The 17,330-nt window shown below is 36.3% G+C and overlaps 1 long non-coding RNA gene across 1 annotated transcript; it reads right to left on the bottom strand.

Moving 5' to 3' along the window:
• Window positions 1–2,110: 2,110 nt before the first annotated feature.
• LOC123550183 (uncharacterized) lies at window positions 2,111–5,982 on the bottom strand. Its single transcript, XR_006686206.2, has 3 exons — window positions 5,605–5,982; window positions 4,694–5,136; window positions 2,111–2,344 (listed from the first exon to the last, which is right to left on the bottom strand). It is a non-coding gene; the product is annotated as an uncharacterized LOC123550183 (long non-coding RNA).
• Window positions 5,983–17,330: the final 11,348 nt, after the last annotated feature.

Here is a 17,330-nt window from a genome sequence, read left to right as displayed (position 1 = left end):
TTAATGCGTGGACGTGAATTAGCGCTCTCGCGAGACCGCTAATTTCTGATTTTAGCGCTGTCCGAGATGAGGCTCTCAGAGATTTTTAGGAGATTCACGAAGATATTCGGAAATGAACTTAATAGTTGGCAATTTTTATGTAATGTGTTTCTGCTGTAATTATACGTCATACTGATTATGAAATCAACTTTTTCACTGTTCCCGGGCTAAAGAAAGTACGATTTATTTGAAATTATTTACTTAAGTGCTATACTTTAAATCTCTCGAAAATGCAATAATTGGTCAGTGAACATATTGTGAATACTAGTTACTTACTAGTAAATATCTGATGATTGTTTAAAGCGCTGGTACAGTGATGAAATTGAACATGCCCTCCCATGTAGAAATTCCCAGGAATATCCTTGGAATTTCCTGGGAAATATTCCTGGGAATTTCTCAGGAAACGCCTGGTCCTGGGACCAGGAAAATACCAGGCGCAGTATTGGAACAGGAATATTCCAGGATAATCTAGGAATATAAAATCCTGGAATCTACCTGGTAACCAGGAAAATCCTGGAATCTACCTGTAACCAGGAAAATCCTAGAATCTACCTGGTAGCCAGGAAAATCTTGGAATCTACCTGGTAACCAGGAAAGTCTTGGAACACCAGGATCCCAGGAAAATTTAAGAAAACCAGGAATCCAGGAAAATCCCAGGAAAATCTAAGAAAACCAGGATCCCAGGAAATTTCTCGAGAAAAATAATAATTATTTCTGTTTAAGTTCAAAATTTATTAAATACATGTAATAATTTATTGACAGTTTATACAAACAAGAGGACCATGATGGTCCTGAATCGCTCACCTATCTCCACATGACCCAGTGTTCAACTGAGTATGACATCGTTATTTCTATTATTTGACATAGTGACCTAGTTTTTGAGCACATGTGACCTAGATATCATCAAGATAAAAAATTCTGACCAATTTTCATGAAGATCCATTGAAAAACATGGCCTTTAGAGAGGTCACAAGGTTTTTCTATTATTTGACCTAATGACCTAGTTTTTGAAGGCACGAGACCCACTTTTAAACTTGACCTAGATATCATCAAGGTGAACATTCTCACCAATTTTCATGAAGATCTCGTGAAAAATATGGCCTCTAGAGAGGTCACAAGGTTTTCCTATTTTTAGACCTACTGACCTAGTTTTTGACCACACATGACCCAGTTTCGATCTTGACCTAGATATCATCAAGGTGAACATTCTGACCAATTTTCATGAAGATCCATTGAAAAATATGGCCACTAGAGAGGTCACAAGGTTTTTCTATTTTTAGATCTACTGACCTAGTTTTTGACCCTACATGACCCAGTTTCGAACTTGACCTAGATATCATTAAGGTGAACATTCTGAACAATATTCATGAAGATCTCATGAAAAATATGGCCTCTAGAGAGGTCACAAGGTTTTTCTATTTTTAGACCTACTGACCTAGTTTTTAACCCCACGTGACCCAGTTTCGAACTTGACCTAGATATCATCAAGATGAACATTCTGACCAATTTTCATGAAGATGCATTGAGAAATATGGCCTCTAGAGAGGTCACAAGGTTTTTCTATTTTTAGACCTAATGACCTAGTTTTTGACCCTACGTGACCCGGTTTCGAACTTGACCTAGATATCATCAAGATAACATTCTGACCAATATTCATGAAGATCTCATGAAAAATATGGCCTCTAGAGAGGTCACAAGGTTTTTCACATGACCCAGTTTCGATCTTGACCTAGATATCATCAAGGTGAACATTCTGACCAATTTTCATGAAGATCCATTGAAAAATATGGCCACTAGAGAGGTCACAAGGTTTTTCTATTTTTAGACCTACTGACCTAGTTTTTGACCCCACGTGACCCAGTTTCGAACTTGGCCTAGATATCATCAAGGTGAACATTCTGACCAATTTTCATGAAGATCTTGTGAAATATATGGCCTCTAGAGAGGTCACAAGGTTTTTCTATTTTTAGACCTACTGACCTAGTTTTTAACCCCACGTGACCCAGTTTCGAACTTGACCTAGATATCATCAAGATGAACATTCTGACCAATTTTTGATGGCACGTCAAGATGAACATTCTGAACAACTTTCATAAAGATCCCATGAAAAATGTGACCTCTAGAGTGGTCACAAGCAAAAGTTTACGGACGCACGGACGGACGACGGACACCGCGCGATCACAAAAGCTCACCTTGTCACTTTGTGACATGTGAGCTAAAAAAAACAACATTTTTGGAGTTTTGTTGGCTTAAGGCAGCTTTAGAAGCACTAGAGTCAAGTTCGGGAACTTCTTTCCAACAATTTCTGAAATGACAACGTAAATACATGTAAATAACAATCATTAATCACTAATCATTAATATAAAAACAAGAGGACCATGATGGTCCTGAATCGCTCACCTCTTCCCACATGACCCAGTTTTGAATATGACGTCGTTTTTTCTATTATTTGACATAGTGACCTAGTTTTTGAGCTCATGTGACCCAGTTTTGAACTTTACCTAGATATTATCAAGATAAACATTGAAGATCCATTGAAAAATATGGTCTCTAGAGAGGTCACAAGGTTTTTCTATTATTTGACCTACTGACCTAGTTTTCGAAGGTACGTGACCCTGTTTTGAATTTTACCTAGATATCATCAAGGTGAACATTCTCACTAATTTTCATGAAGATCTCTTGAAAAATATGGCCTCTAGAGAGGTCACAAGGTTTTTCTATTTTTATACCTACTGGCCTAAACTGACTTAGATATCATCAAGGTGAACATTCAGATCAATTTTCATGAAGATCCATTGAAAAATATGGCCTCTAGAGAGGTCAAAAGATTTTAATAATTTTAGACCTACTGACCTAGTTTTTGACCGCAGTTGACACAGTTTCAAACTTGACCTAGATATCATCAAGATGAACATTCAGACCAACTTTCATACAGATCCCATGAAAACTATGGCCTCTAGAGAGGTCACAAGGTTTTTTTATTATTTGACCTACTGACCCAGTTTTTTAGGCACATGACCCAGTTTCAAACTTGACCTAGATATAATCAAGGTGAACATTCTGACCAATTTTCATGAAGATCTATTCAAGGGTATGGCCTCTAGAGAGGTCACAACGTTTTTTCATTATTTGACCTACTGACCTACTTTTTGATGGCACATGACCCACTTTCGAACTTGACCTAGATATTATCAAGATGAACATTCTGACCAATTTTTATGGAGATCCATTCACAAGTATGGCCTCTAGAGAGGTCACAATGTTTTTCTATTTTTAGACCTACTGACCTAGTTTTTGACCGTGCATGACACTGTTTCGAACTTGACCTAGACATCATCAAGATGAACATTCAGACCAACTTTCATACAGATCCCATGAAAAATATGGCCTTTAGAGAGGTCACAAGGTTTTTCTATTATTTGACCTACTGACCTAGTTTTTGAGGGCACGTGACCCACTTTCGAACTTGACCTAGATATCATCAAGGTGAACATTCTGACCAATTTTCATGAAGATCTCATGAAATATATGGCCTCTAGAGAGGTCACAAGGTTTTTCTATTTTTAGACCTACTAACCTAGTTTTTGAAGGCACGTGACCCAGTTTCGAACTTGACCTAGATATCATCAAGATGAACATTCAGACCAACTTTCATACAGATCCCATGAAAAATATGGCCTTTAGAGAGGTCACAAGGTTTTTATATTATTTGACCTACTGACCTAGTTTTTGATGGCACGTGACCCAGTTTCGAACTTGACCTAGATATCATTAAGGTGAACATTCTGACCAATTTTCATGAAGATCTTGTGAAATATATGGCCTCTAGAGAGGTCACAAGGTTTTTCTATTTTTAGACCTACTGACCTAGTTTTTGACGGCACATGACCCAGTTTCGAACTTGACCTAGATACCATCAAGGTGAACATTTTGACCAACTTTCATGAAGATCTTGTGAAATATGTGGCCTCTAGAGAGGTCACAAGGTTTTTCTATTTTTAGACCTACTGACCTAGTTTTTGATGGTACGTGACCCAGTTTCGAACTTGACCTAGATATTATCAAGATGAACATTCTGACCAACTTTCATAAAGATCCCACAAAAAATGTGACCTTAGAGTGGTCACAAGCAAAAGTTTACGGACGCACGGACGACGGACACCGCGCGATCACAAAAGCTCACCTTGTCACTTTGTGACAGGTGAGCTTATAATTTAAACAATATAAGATTATCTATATTAACTGTTATCACAGATGTAAATTTCAGTTTGTATTTAACTGTTCCATAAGCTTCTGTCAACTCTATCTTTTGCCAGAGTACCTAGCTACTAAAATTGGAAAATCACCCAAATTGATTGGCACCAATGTTGTAAAAATTACAACCTTAGGGCTTGGGTCTTTGCTGTTGCTTCCAAGATTTGACTGTCTTATAAGCATGCAGCAATACTATTGTCCCAAAGAAATTTAGGTTGATCAATTTCAGGTGATCTAGCTTGAATGCAAGATAGCAGGCAGTATTGATCATTTATATATCTTGGATATCATATTCCAATAGCTTTCACATGGAAATGCAAAAAGGGGAATAATTAAAAATCAAAAGTATACAGTGATTATCCAATTTAACACTAATTGCAATGTTTGTTAAAATATTTACCATATTGAAACATATGTGATCTGTTTGATGATGTCTCTCTGTGATCCCAATCTATTCTGCAGTGTGGTCACTGATCATGATTCATGCATATGTGTTTCTGAGGACATACTTCAGATAAACACATTTCTTCTGAAAAATATTTTTGTGACTAAGTGTTTGGACAGTCTTGTAAAGCCATAGATATATAGCCATCACAGTACTAATTACCTAAAAATTCTACAAGAAAAAAACAAACATTAAGTTTCTAAAAGATATAAATATATTGCTGTTTAAAGGCACTATAATGTTAGTAAATTCCTGACAAAAAATACCTGTAATCAGGTGAAACTGTCTCTGTGATTGATAAAGTTCCTGTTTCCATCTAGTATTTTCTAATCTTGTTGTGTTCTGAATTAAATTACTTTTTGAAATAAATTAGTATAAGAGACTTACCTAATGTCTGTCTAATGGTCAGAGACCACCAATTGTTTTCCCATAGACTTACATTGTAACATTATGGCGTGTACGGCCTTCCATACATCGAAACATGTATTTCTAATTACAAGTTTTTCAAGAACTATCTTAGTTCTACCAAATATCGGACGAAAAACAATATGAATAGTGATACTTTATTTAAGTAATTTTTCGTGTGAATGAGATGACCCCCTGTTTACAATCATTGACATGGCGGGAGAAATTCGTTTGATAAAACTTTTTTTCAATACACATAAAATGTAGCAAATTTTGTCAAAATGTATAATAAAATACTGTAAATGCAGTGAAAAAATATCAATTTTGAAAAAATAATCACTTCCTGGGTTTGTTTACATGACTGACCAATCAGAACGCACAGACGTTACCTTATTCCCAGGTATACACTTACCTCATTCCCAGTAAGTTCCCTGTACTTTTTGGAATTGGTGGTCTCTGACCTAATAGCCATTTTAAAATTTCTAGCAACAAAGTTTATCTCCATTTTGTTTTCCTCCAAGAAAGAACTTCCTGTTTACTGTTCATTCAAATTTTAATATTCATGGGCAATTTCCTTTGGTATACTTAAGTTCTGAATTGAACATTTAGAGTGCTAATAATATCTGTATGTACAGTACAAGGGGGGATTTGTTAAAGTATTTACTGATTTAATTTGCATAGATGATTGTAATAGTAAAAGAAGCAGAAAAAAATTGGGACTACTTTTTGAGCTTCGGCAGCCAAATATTGCAGCTTCATTACCTGCGGCCTGAAGGCCACAGGTATATTGGAATGCAACAAGTAGTGTAGCACATGGGGAAATGGGTGATATCATGTGATTTTTTACCAATATGTGATTGGTTTATCGCATTTATGGAACGCCGTTTTCGCAATATAGCTGGCGAGCTATATGATATATAGAGAAATGCTTGTGATCTGAATTCGTCATTCATTATTTCATATAATTTATTCAAACTTTCAGTAATGATCAATATTGATACTTAGTTGTACATAAGAGATTTTTAAATGCTCTTTAATTTCCTGGATTATGGTTCTGTGTTGTTTTACTCTATATGTCAACCACGTCCAGGTGAAAGCATGAATCACATTTGTGACAGCTCTAGTAAAGTGTTTCAATAGTCAAGGAATGTGACCAGTTGAGATAAAAGCTAGTTATACATAAAAGGAAAATATAGTTATTTTGCTCAAAACAGTGACTTTCAGAATTAAGAAATACCAAAGAGCTATAAAAATAAATTTAGATTAGATTAAAAATAGATTATCTCCTGTTGCGATTCTGTGTATTTCATATTTATTTGGAAATGTATATTTCATAGATCTACTTGTAAAACACGTAGAATGAAGTAATATTTCCCACATTAAAGCGTAATGGTACGATAAAAAAACAAGCTCGCTTTTCACCCATAAATTACTTTTTAGACTGTGGTCACAAACCAATAACAATTCTGGTCTGTTTAACTTCTGGCCGCAGGAAATCTTTCAACTTGTTTTCATTGGTTCTTATCTTGATGAGGTTTCTAAATATAATACCATCATTCTGGTATCAGTTATCTCTCTCTATCTATTGATACATCAACTGAACAGCAGAATATTTTTTTATTGACCCTTAGATATCTTATGACTGTGAATCAGTCAAGGTATAGATTAATCATGTTATGGTGATGCAACAGACTAGCAGAATAGTACCTTTCTTTGGCTATATGACATTTAACCCTAATGAAACTTAATGTTTTACTTATATACTGGTTTGTGCTAATTTGTTTGAGATGTTAAATAATAAAGAAAAGAAACAATTATATTAAAATGATTACTATATCTAATTAATTTAGAAACTTGTGTTTTTTTGCAAACTATAAGAAGTGATTTTTTCTAATTTAGATTTCTTGTTTCATTTCAATTTATTTGAATACCTGTACCTGTATAAAAACAAGAGGACCATGATGGTCCTGAATCGCTCACCTCTTCCCACATGACCCAGTTTTGAGTATGACGTTGTTTTTTCTATTATTTGATATTGTGACCTAGTTTTTGAGCTCATGTGACCCAGTTTTGAACTTGACCTAGATATTATCAAGATAAACATTCTGACCAATTTTCATGAAGATCCATTGAAAAATATGGTCTCTAGAGAGGTCACAAGGTTTTTCTATTATTTGACCTATTGACCTAGTTTTCGAAGGTACGTGACCCTGTTTTGAACTTTACCTAGATATCATCAAGGTGAACATTCTTACTAATTTTCATGAAGATCTCATGAAAAATATGGCCTCTAGAGAGGTCACAAGGTTTTTCTATTTCAATACCTACTGGCCTAGTTTTTGACCGCATGTGACCCAGTTCAGAAACTGACCTAGATATCATCAAGGTGAACATTCAGATCAATTTTCATGAAGATCCATTGAAAAATATGGCCTCTAGAGAGGTCAAAAGATTTTAATAATTTTAGACCTACTGACCTAGTTTTTGACCGCAGTTGACCCAGTTTCAAACTTGACCTAGATATCATCAAGATGAACATTCAGACCAACTTTCATACAGATCCCATAAAAAGTATGGCCTCTAGAGAGGTCACAAGGTTTTTTTATTATTTGACCTACTGACCTAGTTTTTTTAAGGCACGTGACCCAGTTTCAAACTTGACCTAGATATCATCAAGATGAACATTCTGACCAATTTCATGAAGATCCATTCAAGGGTATGGCCTCTAGAGAGGTCACAAAGTTTTTCTATTTCAAGACCTACTGACCTAGTTTTTGATCGCAGTTGACCCAGTTTCAAACTTAGTTTTACTAATTTGTTTTAGCTCGATTGTGACGAAAGCTTCAAGCTTATTAGAACCACTCTCGAGTCCGCTTCCTGGAAAAACCAGTACTGGTGTCATATGAGAAGTCATGGTCGTGACCCCAATGGGGCTCGAACCGACGACCCCTGAATTGAGCGGCCAACACCTTATCCACAAGACCACCGCTCCCCTTCAAAGTTTCAAACTTGACCTATATATCATCAAGATAAACATTCAGACCAACTTTCATACAGATCCCATGAAAAATATGGCTTCTAGAGAGGTCACAACGTTTTTTCATTATCTGACCTACTGACCTACTTTTTGATGGCACGTGACCTACTTTCGAACTTGACCTTGATATCATCAAGATGAACATTCTGACCAATTTTTATGGAGATCCATTCACAAGTATGGCCTCTAGAGAGGTCACAAAGTTTTCTATTTTTAGACCTACTGACCTAGTTTTTGACCGCACATGACCGTTTCGAACTTGACCTAGATATCATCAAGATGAACATTCAGACCAACTTTTATACAGATCCCATGAAAAATATGGCCTTTAGAGAGGTCACAAGGTTTTTCTATTATTTGACCTACTGACCTAGTTTTTGAGGGCACGTGACCCACTTTGGAACTTGACCTAGATATCATCAAGATGAACATTCAGACCAACTTTCATACAGATCCCATGAAAAATATGGCCTCTAGAGAGGTCACAAGGTTTTTCTATTATTTGACCTACTGACCTAGTTTTTGATGGCACGTGACCCACTTTCGAAACTGATCTAGATATCATCAAGATAAACATTCTGACCAATTTTCATGAAGATCTCATGAAATATATGGCCTCTAGAGAGGTCACAAGGTTTTTCTATTTTTAGACCTACTGACCTAGTTTTTGACCGCACGTGACCCAGTTCGAACTTGACCTAGATATCATCAAGATGAACATTCAGACCAACTTTCATACAGATCCCATGAAAAATATGGCCTTTAAAGAGGTCACAAGGTTTTTCTATTATTTCACCTACTGACCTAGTTTTTGATGGCACGTGACCCAGTTTCGAACTTGACCTAGATATCATCAAGGTGAACGTTCTGACCAATTTTCATGAAGATCTTATAAAATATATAGCCTCTAGAGAGGTCACAAGGTTTTTCTATTTTTAGACCTACTGACCTAGTTTTTGAAGGCACGTGACCCAGTTTCAAACTTGACCTAGATATCATCAAGGTGAACATTCTGACCAATTTTCATGAAGATCTTGTGAAATATATGGCCTCTAGAGAGGTCACAAGGTTTTTCTATTTTTAGACCTACTGACCTAGTTTTTGATGTCACATAACCCAGTTTCGAACTTGACCTAGATATCATCAAGATAAACATTCTGACCAATTTTCATAAAGATCCCACAAAAAATGTGACCTCTAGAGTGGTCACAAGCAAAAGTTTACGGACGGACTGACGCACGACGGAAAAAAAAACGGACGATCGGACTCCGTACGCTGCATGATCACAAAAGCTCCCTTGTCACAAGAGACAGGTGACAACACAGAGGAAAGGTAATGTGAATTAATGAATTTAAAAAAAACTTTTCCATTGTTCCGTGTGACTTAAAACTTTTTTCTGCCATTTCTAATCCTCTACCAGGCCATACTTTACTGGGAATTGTAAGAAGACACTTTTTCCCAGGTACCAGATATACCAAGAAATTGACTTTTGTGTTACCTTACAAATCTGAAAAAATAATTCTAGCTCCTCCCTGGTTATCCAGGTAATATAATATGTTAACTTACTATGTCTTCCCTGTTATTTTTATTGTAACGAATTCCTGTTAATTTGTTTGGTTTTAATCCAGTCTAGGGTCCTAGAAATCCCAGATCCTAGCTTATCTTGAATATCAGGATTAACAACCAGTATAAAAGATTTCTCAGGAAATTCCAGAAAATCCTTTTACCTGGAATAATTTCTGCACTGCTCAGCAGAAGGAACCAGCTTGAAAAACTTGACAAAAACCAAAAATTGAATAGATAAAACCTAACCATGCTGCCTGGCTGTCTTGCATACAGAAATGTGTAAAAAGAATCAGTCATGACAGGGTGGCATCATCCATTACTATGGACGCAATCGAAAAAAATCCGTTAGCTAAAAAAATAAAAAACATGTACCAAGTATGACTTTAAGAAGATATGACCGATGATGATACTTGTATTTTTTCAATATACTTTTCAACTGTGATGTATCTTTATGTTATACGTATAGTATATAAAGTATAATATTGCCTACGTAACTGAACATACCTTCTGTTATTTAATTATAATAATACTTGTGTGTTTAAATTCTTTATACAAAAAAGAATTTTTTTTTTAAAAAAAAAAAAAAATTATTAATAAAACGCTGAAATAAAAACGATTGTCATACATTTTAATCATTAATACAACCACGTTCACACCCTTCCGTAAACGAGCGACTGCAACACAACGGACATGCCGAAGAGAAGCGGAAATCAATAACAACTTATCAAATGAAAAACACAAACTACAAGCTTAAACAAATTTAATTTGCATGATCGATATTTAAAATAAAAATATGAACAATATATCTGGAAAACAATCACGCGAAACCTTAAAAAATAGCAAGCAGGCAACTTATGCAAACTCAAAAGAGAATTTATTTGCAAAAGTTCGAAGAAAACATCATCAAATGAAATGTACATGAAATGCATAGGACAAATTAATGCGCGGACATGGATTAGCGCACGTGCCGAAAGCGACTAAAAAGCGCTGTTAATAGCACAACGCTAAAATAAGGTAAGCCTACAGTATTTTAGAAAGCGATCCCAGTGGTAAATTTTCCAGTGATTGGTTGTATGTACCAGGGCGTCCTTTTTGATAAGTACATTTAGATATATTTCCAGAATGAGCCGCTTTGTGAAAGTTTTTCCAGATCCCTCTTTCCTTGATAGATAGCTAATGCATTTCGACATTTGTAACAAGAGAATTGTATCTTGTGTCTGTTGAAAAGATTCACATTGTTTTATTATTATATGAACAAATATCTGTAGTAGAGCATCGCGCCTCTGTGGTAGGAGTTGTTTTAAGAACATTAATGACGTCGCATGATTTTGTGTATCTTATACGACGTACGCAACCACAAAACGCATATTAATAATTCCATAAAAGCAACTATAAAACCTCCATACTAAACATATGATTGAAACGAACTCCATGAACACAACGTCAAGCGACGTCAATGTTCATAACAACTCCTACAACAGAGGGCGATTGCACAACAACAGAATTTTGTTAACAAAATAATACAAACAATGTGATCTTTCCAAACAGACACAAGATACTATACACTTGTTACAAATGCAAAAAATGCATTCACATCTCATCAGGAAAGAGGAGATCTGGACAAACGTTCACAAAGCTGCTAATCGGCAATATATCTACTATCAAAAAGGACGCCCCAGGTACATACAACCAATTACAGGACAATAAACCACTGGGAACGCAAATTCTAAATACGAGACCCAACTCCTCATAGCAATCTGGGGAAACATTAACAAGAGATCACAGAGTGACTTGGCGCCCACAATGTGCCATTTTTTATAGAGTAATGATACCAAATTTCAAGACTTAATGACAAGCTCAAGGTCAAATTTCATTTCCGTACACTAACACTGTGCAAGTGGTCCAAATACGAAAGCTGTAACTCGAGAAATGTGAAAAGTATGGTCCTAGATCAATTTCAAGGACTAAGATCTTTGCACACAAAAACTATGCATGTGCAACAATTTGAGAAGGCTGTAGTTTGAGAAATTGAAAGTAGGTCACAAGGTCAATCCTTAAGTCAAAGATTAATTCGGTATACAGAACTAATTCAAGTGGTCCAAATATGAAGGCTGTAGCTTTGAGAAATGTGAAAGTAGGTTCACTAGGCCAAAATCAAAAGGTCAAATAACACTCAGAACACAAATACTGTGCATGTTGTCCAATTTAAAGCCTTACCTAAAAAATGTGAAAGTAGGTCACTAGTTCAATGTCACGTTTGTTTCATACACAATCCTATCATGGTGTCTAAATTGAAGCCTGTAGCTACAGAAATGTTAAAGTATCTCACTAGGTCAATCTTAAGGTCAAATTTTTATTTCGGTCACAAAACCATGCAAGTTGTCCAAATTTGAAGGCTGTAGCTCGAGAAATGTGAAAGTAGGTCACTAGTCCCAAAATCCAAGGGTCAAATTTTTATTTCGAACACAAAACTATGCATTTGGAATCGAATATGAAGCCTGTACCTTCAAAAATGTGAATAGTCACTAGGTCAATGTAAAGGTCAAGGTTTGTTTCGTACACAAAACTATGCATGTGTCCAAATTTAGAGGCTGTAGCGTTAGAAATGTGAAAGTAGTCACTAGTTCAAAATCAAGGTCAAATTACATTTCAGAAACAAAACAATGCAATTGGTCCAATTATTATTTGAAAGCCTGTAACCTCAAAAATGAGGAAAGTAGGTCACAAGTCAATGTCAAGGTCAAAGTTTTTATCAGTGGCAACAAAAACTAAGCAAGTTGTCCAAATCTGAAGCTGTACTACAGAAATGAGAAAGTAGGTTCACTAGTCAAAATCCCAAGGTCAACTCATAGTCAAGGTTCATCTTGCCCCTACCTCAAAAACCATACATGTGGTCCCAAATCTGATGTTGTAGTTAAAGACAAGAAGATTTTTAAAAGCTTATCCTATACAAGACTATAGAACCATGATACCCCCCGTTAGGCGTGGCAATTATTTGACCCTAGGGGGAGAATTTGAACAACTTAGTAGAGAACACTAGATGATTCTCCATTACAAATGCCAAAGCCCAAGGCTTTTGTGGTTTGGACCCGGATGATTTTTCAAAGTTTTCCCTAATATGTCTAGTAACCATGTGACCCCGGGCTTGGCCATAATAGACCCTAGGGAGATAATTTGAACAATCTTAGTAGAAACCACTAGATGATTCACATACAAAATATCAATCCCTATGCCTATGGATTTTGAACAAGATTTTTTCAAAGTTTTTCCTATAAAAAGTCGTAATAACCATGTGACCCCCAGGCGGGGCCATGTTATACCCATCCCAGGGCAATAATTGAATCATCTAGGTAAGGACCACTAGATGAGGCTTCAAACCAAATATCAAGCCCATGGCTCTGTGTTTTGGACAAGAAGATTTCAAAAGTTTTTTCCCTATAAAAATCTATTAAGTATAGAAATAAACAAGGGCCATAACTCATATCAAAAATTGTTGAACCATCTGATTTTCAAAGGGGACACAACTAGGTACCAAACACATTCTGACAAAGTTTGGTCAAAATACCCGTCTGGTAGTTTCTGAGGAGATGCGATAACGGGAAATTGGTTAACGGAAGGCGGACTGCGTACGGACGAAGGATCAGTGTGACCACTGAACGCATAGTGATTTTAAAACAAAAACTAGACATAATCATTTATATAGATGTAGAAGACAGACTTAACAGTACCAAAATATAACTGATTTACAAACAAGTAGCCACGCCAGAGAGAATATGTTGAGAAGCTGTACAACAGCACCTTGCAGTACTGAACTAAGGCATTCATCTTGCCAAGAAAATAACTGCAAAAAAAAATTACGCTAAAACAACGATAAGTGTCCTGTTTGCATAAAAAAAAACTCTAACTTTCCGCGGGGGGGGGGGGGGGGGGGGGGGCCATACTCTTGAAAAAAGTTGCCCACGATCTAATATAAACTGCGCATACCCGTCTTTCCCCAATAACAGATCATTACTGTCACTACCGCACTGATCTAAAGTAATTAAAACAGGCACTATAACCGGCACCACAACAAATAGATCACTGCACCATGCGTCAACCAGATCTGAAAATCTAACAAATGGCCATGAAGGTCCTGTAACGCTCACCTGACCTATTGACCTAAGACCATCAAGATTAACATTCAGACCAAGTTACATTAAGAACGGTATAAATGTGCCTCTAAAAGTGTAAACTAGCTTATCTTTTAATTGACCTAGAGACGCTATATTTGACCCGACCATGACCCAGATTCAAACGGACCTTGAAACCATACAGACCAGTTTCAAGAAGATATAGTCATAAATGTGGCCTCTATGAGTGTTAACAATCTTTTCCATGATCTTGACCTAGTTGAACCTAGTTTTTCACCCCACCTGTACTCCAGATCTGAATCATGACCAAATAGATCAACAAGATTAACATTCAGACCTAGTTTCATTAAGATGGTCATAAATGTGGCCACTTACAGTGTAAACTAGCCTATACCTTAGATTTGACCTGGGTGACCTAGTTTTTGATCCTACATGACCCGATACAAACTGGACTCTTGAGAATATAAGTATTACCATTTTGACTAATTTTCATAAAGAAACAGTCATAAAAACGTGGCCTCTACATTGTAAACAAGCTTTACCTTGATTTGAATCGTGACCAGTTTTTGACTGACATGACCCAGTTTGAAAACTTGACCAAAAGATTAACAAGATTAACATTCTGACATAGCTTCATAAAGGTACGTACTAAATGTGGCATCTAGAAAGTAACCAGCTTTTTTCTCCTTTCATTTGACCTAGTGACCTAGTTTAGCCTTGACACCCCGCCCTGACCAAGATTCACAAATATTGACCTAAACAGCCTCAAGACTAACATTCAGACCAAGTTTCATTAAGAAAATGGTCATCAAAGAGGCCACTACAGTGTAAACTAGCTTTTCTTTGATCCTGACCTGATGACCTGGTTTATAATCATACATGACCCAGATTCAAACGGACCTTGAATCATCAAGATAACATTCTGACCAAGTGTCCCGTGAAGATACAGTCATAAATGTGCCCTACATTTTTAACAAGCTTTTTTCCTTGCTTTTACCAGGTGACCTAGTTTTGACGCCCGATACGACCCATAATCAAACTTGTCTAAGACTTTATTGAGGGTAACATTCTGACTAAGTTTCATATAAGATTGGTCCCAAACTGTGACCTCTAGAGTGTTACAAGCTTTTTCTTTGATTTGGACCTGGCGACCTAGTTTTGGACCCCAGATGACCAATATCAACTCGTCTAAGAATTGAATTGTGAGGGAACAGCTACCAAGTTTCATTTAAGATTTGGGCAAAACTGTGACCCACTAGAGTGTTAACAAGCTTTCTCCTTTTGGATTTGACCTGGTGACCTAGTATTTGAGACCCAAGATGCCCCGATATCGAACTCATCCAAATTAATTGGGGTAACAATCAGACACAAGTCACATTAAGATTGGCTCAAATTTGTGACCTCTAGAGTGTTTAACAGACAAATTGTTGACGCCGACACTGAGACGACTGACGACGGAGCACAGGGCGATCACACAAGCACACCTATTAGCTAAAAATAGATTAAAAAACGACCATATAGGGCACCAACCTTAAAAAAGATTTAAAAACCACACGCACAGTCTCACTAAAAATATAATCCGGCACCAAGGCGGCACAGGAGTAATCCCAGAAAGCCATGTAAAAGCCAACCGCCTACAAACAGGCTCCGGCACCCGGCAAGGCACCAACGGCACCAGACAGTATATTAATCAGAATGCAGCATCACACTGCACATAATGCAAACCCAACTTGCCTAGTCCTTATGGTCAAGTCCTCTGAAGAAGTTCACAACTGCTGAACGAAACCGTCAGGGAAGAAATCCAAACCAATAAGGAGAGCATGTCCACCATAGGCTCACACCAGCCACAATATACATTTTTCCCTATATAAGTCTAATGTAAAACTTTAGACCCCCCAGGGTGCGCCTTTTTTTCACCCAGGTTATAATTCGAAAAATTTGGTAGATGACCGATAAGGACAGCAATGCTACAAACCAAATATCAAAGGCCTAGGACTAGTGGTCACGGTGAGGAATGCTTACACCGGATAATGTCCATTAAGTGAAAAGGTATTTTCCGACAACGTGTTTTATTTTTCGTTAACACTGTAAGTAAAACACCAATTTACTATTGTCTAATACTACTATAGAAGAAAAGAGCATTGTTTTTTAATAACTTAGATACTGGTATATGCTCTCACAAGCGTAAAAAGGAGATCAAACCTTAAGAAGAAACGCTAAAAAATGTTGATAAAATGGCATACTTTTATCATCTGAAAAATGCAGGTCGAGGACACAATTCTCCCGATAATGGTTTAAACGTCCTTATTGTCTTGTGAAAAAAATTCATAAATCGTAGATTTATTTAGTGCATACCAAGAAAACATGTCAAAATTTCAGCATATGTTAAATGTTCAAATGACGGAGAAACGATGATAAATGAGCGTCGATGGTGTACATGATGCATTGCAAAAATACAATTACACTGAGTAATGATAAGTATCAAATAATAAAACAGAGCTAGAGAATAGTAAACCATTAAACGCTGCCTGTATTAAAGAAAAACACTTGCCAAAATTCCCTAGTCATTTCCTTTCAAAGTACAACACATGATATCTTTAAACCCCAAAAGATACAAAGAATTATTACATTGATATTTAATATCGTTTACTCTGTTGTTAATTCACGTAATACTCTCAAAACTTAATTCGCCCCCACACTAACCTCTCCAGTCCACCAATAGTGCAACAGATGCCTCAAAAAATTTTTTTGTTTGTTGTGCTATACCTAGTTGTAAATGTATCTATATTTTCTATTCTTCCATTTGAGCTTCGTTTAAGTTTTATATTAAACTATTTATCTCAAAACAGTTAAAGTATATTTTAAACTTTGCATTGGGAGGCCACTAAGACTTACTCACAATATCTAGCAGAAAGCCCGCCCTACTATTAAATACTAATTGGATTTTTTTCGTTGCAGCTACAACAGTTTATGTGTGATAATGCTGGCTGACGACGAATTTAAAGGCCATTGTATGTCAATATGTTGAACACCACCCAACTGACAGAATATTATAGAACGCTAATGACCAAATCAGGCTGCAAAAAATAAAAAAATCCAAGATAGCACCAACATATGAAAGAAAAAAAAGCAGAAAGAATACAGTAAATTCAGAAAATATAATATACCATTCAAAAAAGGGAACCCGATTACAAAGATTTGGGTAAATGGTGAGATCCTGTTCATTACGGCAGGTAAATGTAAGCTACCTACCAAGCCATCTAGCAGAACTCATCATTAACACATGCTACCATTAAAAAAATATAATCAAAATAGACACATATACGGCGGTGAACATGGAACTTCAATGTTACACGAGTTCAATTCCATGGAACAGACAAGTTTTCAGAGAGTATTGTTATAACATTCATGAAAGAATGAGACAAAAATAGAATGGATGAATAAATAGCCTTTA

The sequence above is a fragment of the Mercenaria mercenaria genome, chromosome 6, assembly GCF_021730395.1.
Source record: "Mercenaria mercenaria strain notata chromosome 6, MADL_Memer_1, whole genome shotgun sequence".
Taxonomy (NCBI): domain Eukaryota; kingdom Metazoa; phylum Mollusca; class Bivalvia; order Venerida; family Veneridae; genus Mercenaria; species Mercenaria mercenaria.
Note: the sequence above shows the minus strand (reverse complement) of the source record. Positions and strands in the feature narration are given on the sequence as shown.